The sequence below is a fragment of the Accipiter gentilis genome, chromosome 1 (genome assembly GCF_929443795.1).
Source record: "Accipiter gentilis chromosome 1, bAccGen1.1, whole genome shotgun sequence".
Lineage (NCBI taxonomy): Eukaryota > Metazoa > Chordata > Aves > Accipitriformes > Accipitridae > Astur > Astur gentilis.
The window spans coordinates 163,766-171,197 of record NC_064880.1 but is presented as its reverse complement, the minus strand read 5'-3'; the positions used below and the strand labels follow the sequence as shown (position 1 = coordinate 171,197).

The window sequence follows — 7,432 nt, the reverse complement described above, 5'->3', positions numbered from 1 at the left end:
CGCTTGCCGCCCTTTACGGCGGTGTGGCGCCCTCCGTTTCACGACTATGGGACGCCGCGCTTTCTGGCAGTGCGGCGGGGACGTCGAAAACCACCTGCAGCCCTTTACGGCAGCGTGGCGTGTTTCTTTTCACGACGAAAAGACGCCGCGCTTTCCGGCAGCGTGGCGGGCACGTCGAAAACCGCTTGCCGCCCTTTACGGCGGCGTGGCGCCCTCCGTTTCACGACTGTGGGACGCCGCGCTTTCCGGCAGCGTGGCGGGCACGTCGAAAACCGCTTGCCGCCCTTTACGGCGGTGTGGCGCCCTCCGTTTCACGACTATGGGACGCTGCGCTTTCTGGCAGTGCGGCGGGGACGTCGAAAACCACCTGCAGCCCTTTACGGCAGCGTGGCGTTTTTCTTTTCACGACGAAAAGACGCCGCGCTTTCCGGCAGTGTGTCTGGCACGTCGGAAACCGGTTGCTGCCCTTTACGGCGGCGTGGCGTGTGTCTTTTCACGAAGAAGGGACGCCGTGAAATGTGTTAAGTTGTAAGACTTCACAGCCACGAGCTGGTGGGCCACAGTTCTCTCCGAGCATGAAGTGCTGTAAGTTTTAGTTTCTTGCACAGCAGTGAGTCTTTTCAACATTAGTAACTATACAACAGGGTAAAAGGCAAATTTAGTGAATAATAATGTGTCGTTCTCAGAGTAGCTGTTTGCATTTCACCATGATGCAGATGCTTTCTATAGCAGTTGTGTTGGCACATGTCTTAGAATTTGGTTAATCCTCTCCTGAACTCATTTAAACTTTTGGCTTCAACTGCATCACTGACAATGTGTTTCACAATAGAAAAATTATTTCCTTTAAAAAAAAAGGGGAGGGGGGGGGGGGGGATAAGAAGAAGGGGTGGAGGAAGTGGGGATAAAAAAATCTGTTGTCTGCCAGTGCTGTGGGCTGCTCACTCATTTTTCTGTAGAACTCCTGTGGGGTTTTTTTGTTGTTGTTTTTCTGCCTTTAGCCTATTAGGCTATCCTCTGCACCTTTGGTCATTTCCTGAAGTTTGTCTGTAGTTTCCTACATGAGTAGGTAAATGTATCTATTTTACTTTACAGAGCTTTGCTGGTTTTTTAAATTATACAAGTAATTTAAATCTTGGAACAAATGTCTTTGCTTATTGATTTTTGTGAGTAGCTGCAAAAATCTTATCTATTAGTTGCCCCTTTTAAAATTAAAATAAAAATGAATGCTATGCAAGAAATACGTTGCAAGTAAATGTTAGGGTCTTACTACTGCTCGCTGTTGAGAGATCGTGGGAAGTGCAGAGAATTTGTGTTAAAAGTTATGGGCATTTTTCAAGATAGTTTTCCAGGTCTGAGGCATACTGAAATATCTCTTTTCTGTGATAGTGTGTTTAGTTTCATTGACTTCAGCGGAACACACAGAATACATTGACTTAAACTAGCTGAGAATCTGATGATAAGGTTTTATACTCTACCTAACCTAGTGTTGTGATGACTTGTCCTCTGACCTCAAAATTATGTTTGATGATCTTAACAGGAGGCTGGATCTTTGATCTGGAAATTATGCTGATAGTGACGTTACAGAATCCAGGCTTGTAACTTCACTGGTTTCTTGCAGCCCCTCAAGTTCATGAAGGACAATAAAGACCCATTCTTTTTTGTTCTTGTGCTATAATCAGTGATGGAAGTATGACATTGTCAGTTGTAAGAAGTGGCTTAACTGCTGTTGGAGTCTGCTTTTATGCCTGAAAAACCTGTTGATTTGCATGGGTTTGCACAGCTTATGCTAATGATATGGCTGGAATGAGACAGGATCTTGTGTAGTCTGCAAGGACTGTATATGGTCCTGGTTTATAGCTGGGTGGGAGGGATTGATTCAAGTTACTTCTTATTTGCGCTATTTAATATCTTAAATAGGAGTGAACAGGGTGATTGGAACAGTTTCATTTTTACGAGAGGAAATTTATAAATCAGTTTTTATCCTGTGTTAGAATTAAGATATGTATTTACCGGAGACAACGAGTCTAGCCTGAACACTGAAACACCTCCATTTTGGGCACGCTATTAGAACTTTTTTAAAATTTTCAAATCATAACAGTCTGTCAGTTTATGCTTGTTGAGTCTGAGACGTTACATGATGCCCTTTGAACAGGTAAATATTGCTAATAATTGATATTTGGTTTGTAGACTATACCTTTTGTATGCTCTAAAGTCATCTGTTGTTTCCCTTTCATTTATAAAAGTTCTGTTCATCAAACCATATAAGCACATACCTAAATTCAGTGTTAAACTTCCTGAATTGCTCTGAACTATTGTGTTGCTGTAAACTGTTTTGGCTGATAAACCTAAGCGGTCAGCTTGGTATTCCTACAGGTATATGTGATTAAGATGCAATAGCTCAGAACAAGTTACCAGGCAACTGCATGCTCCAGCTGCATAGGAGGCACAAAGCACCTGGCCCGTTCCTTGTAATTAGTGGAAAAGTACAGATTCTCCTGTGACCTCGGTCACTCTTGTCTAACATATTAGATAAGAGTATTTTGATACTCCTCTCGCAGTGGGAGAAACACTGCTTGTGTCTGTGCAGTGTGTGAAAATCACTTTACCAAGATGCTTTTATTTCTAAAACCCTTGGAAAAAAACCTCAAAACAAAACGGAATTTTAAAACTTTTGTAATCCAAGGCAAACTTCAGGATTCTCATTCTTACAAAGTATTTTACAATTGTGTAACCTTGTAGACTGTACGGAGAATGAGGATCTTGCATGTGACATATTCAAAAGTTTCATTTTTGGTGTTCTACACACTTCTACTGATCGCAGTGCCTTTGTTTCCTAATGGCAACTGGCAACAGACAATGCGTATGGGTTTCAAGGCCCTGTGGAACAGAGAAGGTAGTTTGCCAGTGTTCTTACTGCTGTTGCAGACATTGTTTCAGTGGACTGAAAGTGGCACGTTCCAAGTACCTTTTCCTACCATTGCTGCGTATTTTATTTTTTTTTTTTTTAATCCAGAAGAATGTTTCTGTACTTCCCTTCCCTTCCCTTCCCTTCCCTTCCCTATAGGTGCATGTTGATTTACATTGCGTGCTATTGCAGTGTTCTTAGTCTACCAGTTACAGATTACTCCTTTCAGTTCTTGTGCATTTCTGAATGTGTATCTACCTGTACACCTACTAAACTCACATTTCTTCAGACATGATACGCAACTGCTACGGAAGTCAGCTATTGTGCTAGTTATGGTGTTTGCCCCGTCAGTTGTTTTACTATCTAATAAGTACCTGATGACAGAGAAGGGGAGTGTCAGAAAATAGACCAGTCAGGTCAGGCTTTATGTTAGAAATGGTTTTCATAAGATTTAAGAGAACGCAGTTTTGGCATAAGGATTTACATACCGCTCCCGGTGTTCTGTTGGGCTGACGTTTTGCAAGAAGCTGAGGTGTTTAACTTTCAGAAGCTGTTTATGTAAATTGGCTTACCTATGAGTACTCTCCTTCACCTGTGTAACGAAGAAATAAATGTGCATCTCTAGACATGTGCATATGCAGATATAATTGTAAGTGCGGAGCTGGGGATGATGCTTGTGTTTGAGGGTAGAAATACGGAGAGGGACAGCAGTGGGGAAAGAAGAACCTTTGAAGATAGTCTAGTGTTGCTCTCATTCTAGAGGTGAATGATCAACTTTCTGTACCATTCTTGACAAATGCTTGCCTAATTTATTCTTAAACATTTCCTGTAATTGTTACTACTGTTGCAAAGATTGCCACATAGCCTAAGTTTTTCAGGTTGTAATTTAAGCCCCATGATTCCGTGTAACTGTGTGCAGTGGATGCACACAAAAGTTCTTCCTTACAGCTACCTTTTAGAGTTTAAACATTGTTATTTCTCTTCAGTATTGCCCTTTCTAGGTTAAGCGGCTGTTTTTCAATTTATGCTTTGAAGTCAGACTCCTGTACATCGTTGAGCACCCTCTTGGACTTACTGTAGACCCTCGCCAGTTATACTACACCCTTCTTGAAAAGCAGTACATCATCTGGAGGGTTCAGCAGCTAATCCGTGCAAATGTAGCGCGGCAGAAATAATGCTTGGACGTACTAACTCCAGTGTGATGTGTGAGGAGGAATCACTGGGCCTTTTGATTAGCAAGAAACGGTACGTAAAAACTAGGTGACAGAAATAGGACACGCAGCTGGCATCCTCGTCTTCAAGCTTACAGTGCAGCTCCGTGGGCTTTGGCTGACTAAAGAGGAGCATGAGGCACAGGAGGGAACTGCTGCTGGATCTTAGTGAAAGGATGGTAAGTCATTTGGAGAGAGGTTTTCAAAGCCGGGAATTCAAGTCGGGTGCCCGATTCCAGATTGCCTGTGAAATCCCTGTGTACTTCCCTCGCTTGTCTAACTTTGTGTTGTATATTGTCTAGCAGCTTTTCTTTGAAAGTTAACAAAGCTACACTTGTGTGATAGGTGATGTAATGATCTCATAACAATAGGCAAAATCCAAGTCACAGAAAATGCCAGCATTTGAAAGAGAGCCCTGATAAATTGCTAGTGCCTTATACCACTGCCACTTACCAGGCCTTCCACGTTAGAGCTGTCTTAATCATTGATGCTGTTTCCTCAGACTTGGAGCTGTAATATCTGCTTCTTGTTTCAGGGTTTATTATGAAGTTGCTGATGGCACTGCCTTAGCCCTTTGGCTAAGAAGAATAGCAAATAATTTGTGGATTATCCGTAGAAGCAGCAGCCAAACAGCATTCTCTTCCAATCAATAGGGAAGAAAGCTGCTGTGTAGGGTTCAGTTATATGGAACTTAGTTATTGGGCCTGAAAATAGCTCATGGTCACAAGTCTGTTCCAGGCGCCTTTAGAAGGCCTTGAACAGAATAAATAAGAAGACAGAAGAAGAAAGATCCCAATTAGGAAAACACAGGTGCACATTCCACGATAAAGGGAGCTTGGCACAAACAACCTCAATTCAGGGGCTTATCTTGACCAATTGGACTAAGACAAGTCTTGTATGCTCTAATTAACACAACCAATTATGTCTTGTGTTTGTGCGCGTGGACAGTACCGATGTAACCAATCACCGCTTATGCTTGTGTGTGTGGACACCAAGTGCTTGCATATAGTAGCCAATCAAAGTCTCTCAACAACTTAGAGAATTGTATAAAAATGATTAGCTAAGCTCAATAAACGGGCGACTTTAATCATCACATTGGTGTTCCGTCGTCCGGGCCCCGCACGGATTAATCCCTAAACCCTACACTGCTGCACCGGTTTGTCTGGGTTCCCTCATACCAAAGGTCTTTCTCACATTTATTGATCCTTTTTGCAACTTGTTCAGGGTCAGTTGATGACCTGAGGGAACTGTCAGGTCTTTGAAAAGTGCTTGTAACTGTGAAAAGAGGTTTGTTGACTTCCTCACGTGATAAGTAGACATTGAAGAAATTGCATGTTGCTCATCTCTTAAGTCAGAGACCGGAATTGGATAGATGCTGTGTTACTAGAAAATAAAATACAACTGGGCCCCTTGAGACAGAAGTGTCTTGATGAAATCGTGTCATATTATCACAGAGACATAGTGATTGTTTTCTCAACTAACAAACAGATCCTAGGCAAAAAGAATGTTTGTTCCAGGTAATTCTGGTCAGTCTCCCAAGGCAGTGGATCTGCTTTGCAAATGAGAAAAAGTGGACCTAAATACTATTTTTGTTCCCCAGTTCAAAATGGGCACAGCAGAGCCTCTACAGTTTTCAAATCGGTAGCAGCTCCTTCGCCTGCTTGTTAGCAGACAGAGCAGAATCTGTACTTTCTCCTGTATGGCTCTTGAAAGAAACTTGGTTGAACTCCTTTGCTTGGTGGAAAAAAAAGTGGGATGTTGGATCAAGTGCAACTGTAGCAAATACTGACCTTCCTGAAACTATTTAGAGTGTTCATGTGTTGATACTCGTTAGAAAAAAACAAAACTTGAAAAAAATCCTATAAGGATTAAGCTATAAGATTGTTTTCAGGGGAAGAAAAGGGGGAAAAAAAAAAAAAAAAAAAAAAAAAGGAAAACTAAATGGAAGATAGTTTTAGAGAAAGTAACTTTCATAGCACTTGGAGGTAACATAGCTGTCTGTAAACAGGATGTTTAAGGAAAAGATACTCGGTCTCTTTATGATTCTTTCTGTGGCCTTCTGACTGAAAAGTCTGACTGTGTGAACCCTGGTTATCTGTGTTACAGAAAACTGATGTGCTTTGCAAGCTGAGATTCTTCTGCAACAGAGCAAAGTAGGAGAGACATGGTCTTGTGGTTTGGGTTACTATCACGTAATTTACACAGACTGTGTAACAGCCAAATCTTTTTGTGATTTAAAAACTTCATTTAACTGCATAAAGGATGAATGTGCCCCGTGAAGAGTTTCTTGTGTTCGTGCACATTGCCAGTGATTTACCGCTGAGAGAAGTCCTAGCAATTGTAAACAAGTAGATAATTCATCAGAACATCACACATAAATATATCTCCAGTAATTTTTATATCACAGCTAGTCTAATGCATTAACTTTTTATCTGTGGAGCTCTTCCGTAATAATCTACTTCTCATTTTATGGGATAGACAATGAAAGAATTTCTTGAAATATCTAAAAGACAACATTGGATGACAAAAGGGGAGAGACAGAATGGGTTTTGAAGTGTCGATGCAGTATTACAGATTGTGTTGCCATTCATAGAGGAGAAGACTACTTTGGTTATGATACCAAAAGATTTCTCTTCCACATCTGTAAGCTACACTCATTATTTTACGCTTAGAAGCTTAAAAGATCCCGAGAAGGTAATTTCAACCTCTTAATAAAGGCTACATGGCTAACATGATATTATTCACTTTGTGTGATTTAGGTTAACACAGATCATTCTCGGTGAAAACTGTTGAATTGAGAGTGTTATTTTCACATATCCTGGATATCAGAAATTAGAAGACTACGTAAATTGTCAGAGGTTTCAGTTTGCAAGTCTACTGAAGCTTTTAAATGCCTGATTAATGTTTAAGCGCAGAAGAAACCCTACTCCTGAATTCAGGTGGGACCGTATTTCTGTGAAGCAGCACGTCTGGTTTTAGTACCCCCCCGTGCACCTTTGTACCCTCACCTACCCTCCCCACTAGGTCCGTGTCTCCCCCATGCACACCCCCGCGAGTTGTTTCCCACTGCACCCCCTGCTCTCCTATCTCCTGCCCTGCCTCCCTCCTTTCCTTCCTCCATATTCCACACCACCACCCCCCCATCATCCATCAGGCTCCAGACCCCTGGTGTGCTGCCTGCACCCTGTTCTCTGTCATTTGTTCTTCTTCTTTTCCTTACAAGTTGTTGTTGTTTCTTTTTCATGATGATTAAACTGTTTTTGTTTCAAGCCACGAGTTTTCTCACTTTTGCCCTTCCGCTTGTCTCCCCGTCCCG

General features: G+C 41.8%; 1 long non-coding RNA gene across 1 annotated transcript; it reads left to right on the top strand.

Moving 5' to 3' along the window:
* Positions 1–410: 410 nt before the first annotated feature.
* On the top strand, positions 411–6,455 carry LOC126039463 (uncharacterized). Its single transcript, XR_007506324.1, has 3 exons — positions 411–585; positions 3,892–4,295; positions 6,223–6,455. It is a non-coding gene; the product is annotated as an uncharacterized LOC126039463 (long non-coding RNA).
* Positions 6,456–7,432: the final 977 nt, after the last annotated feature.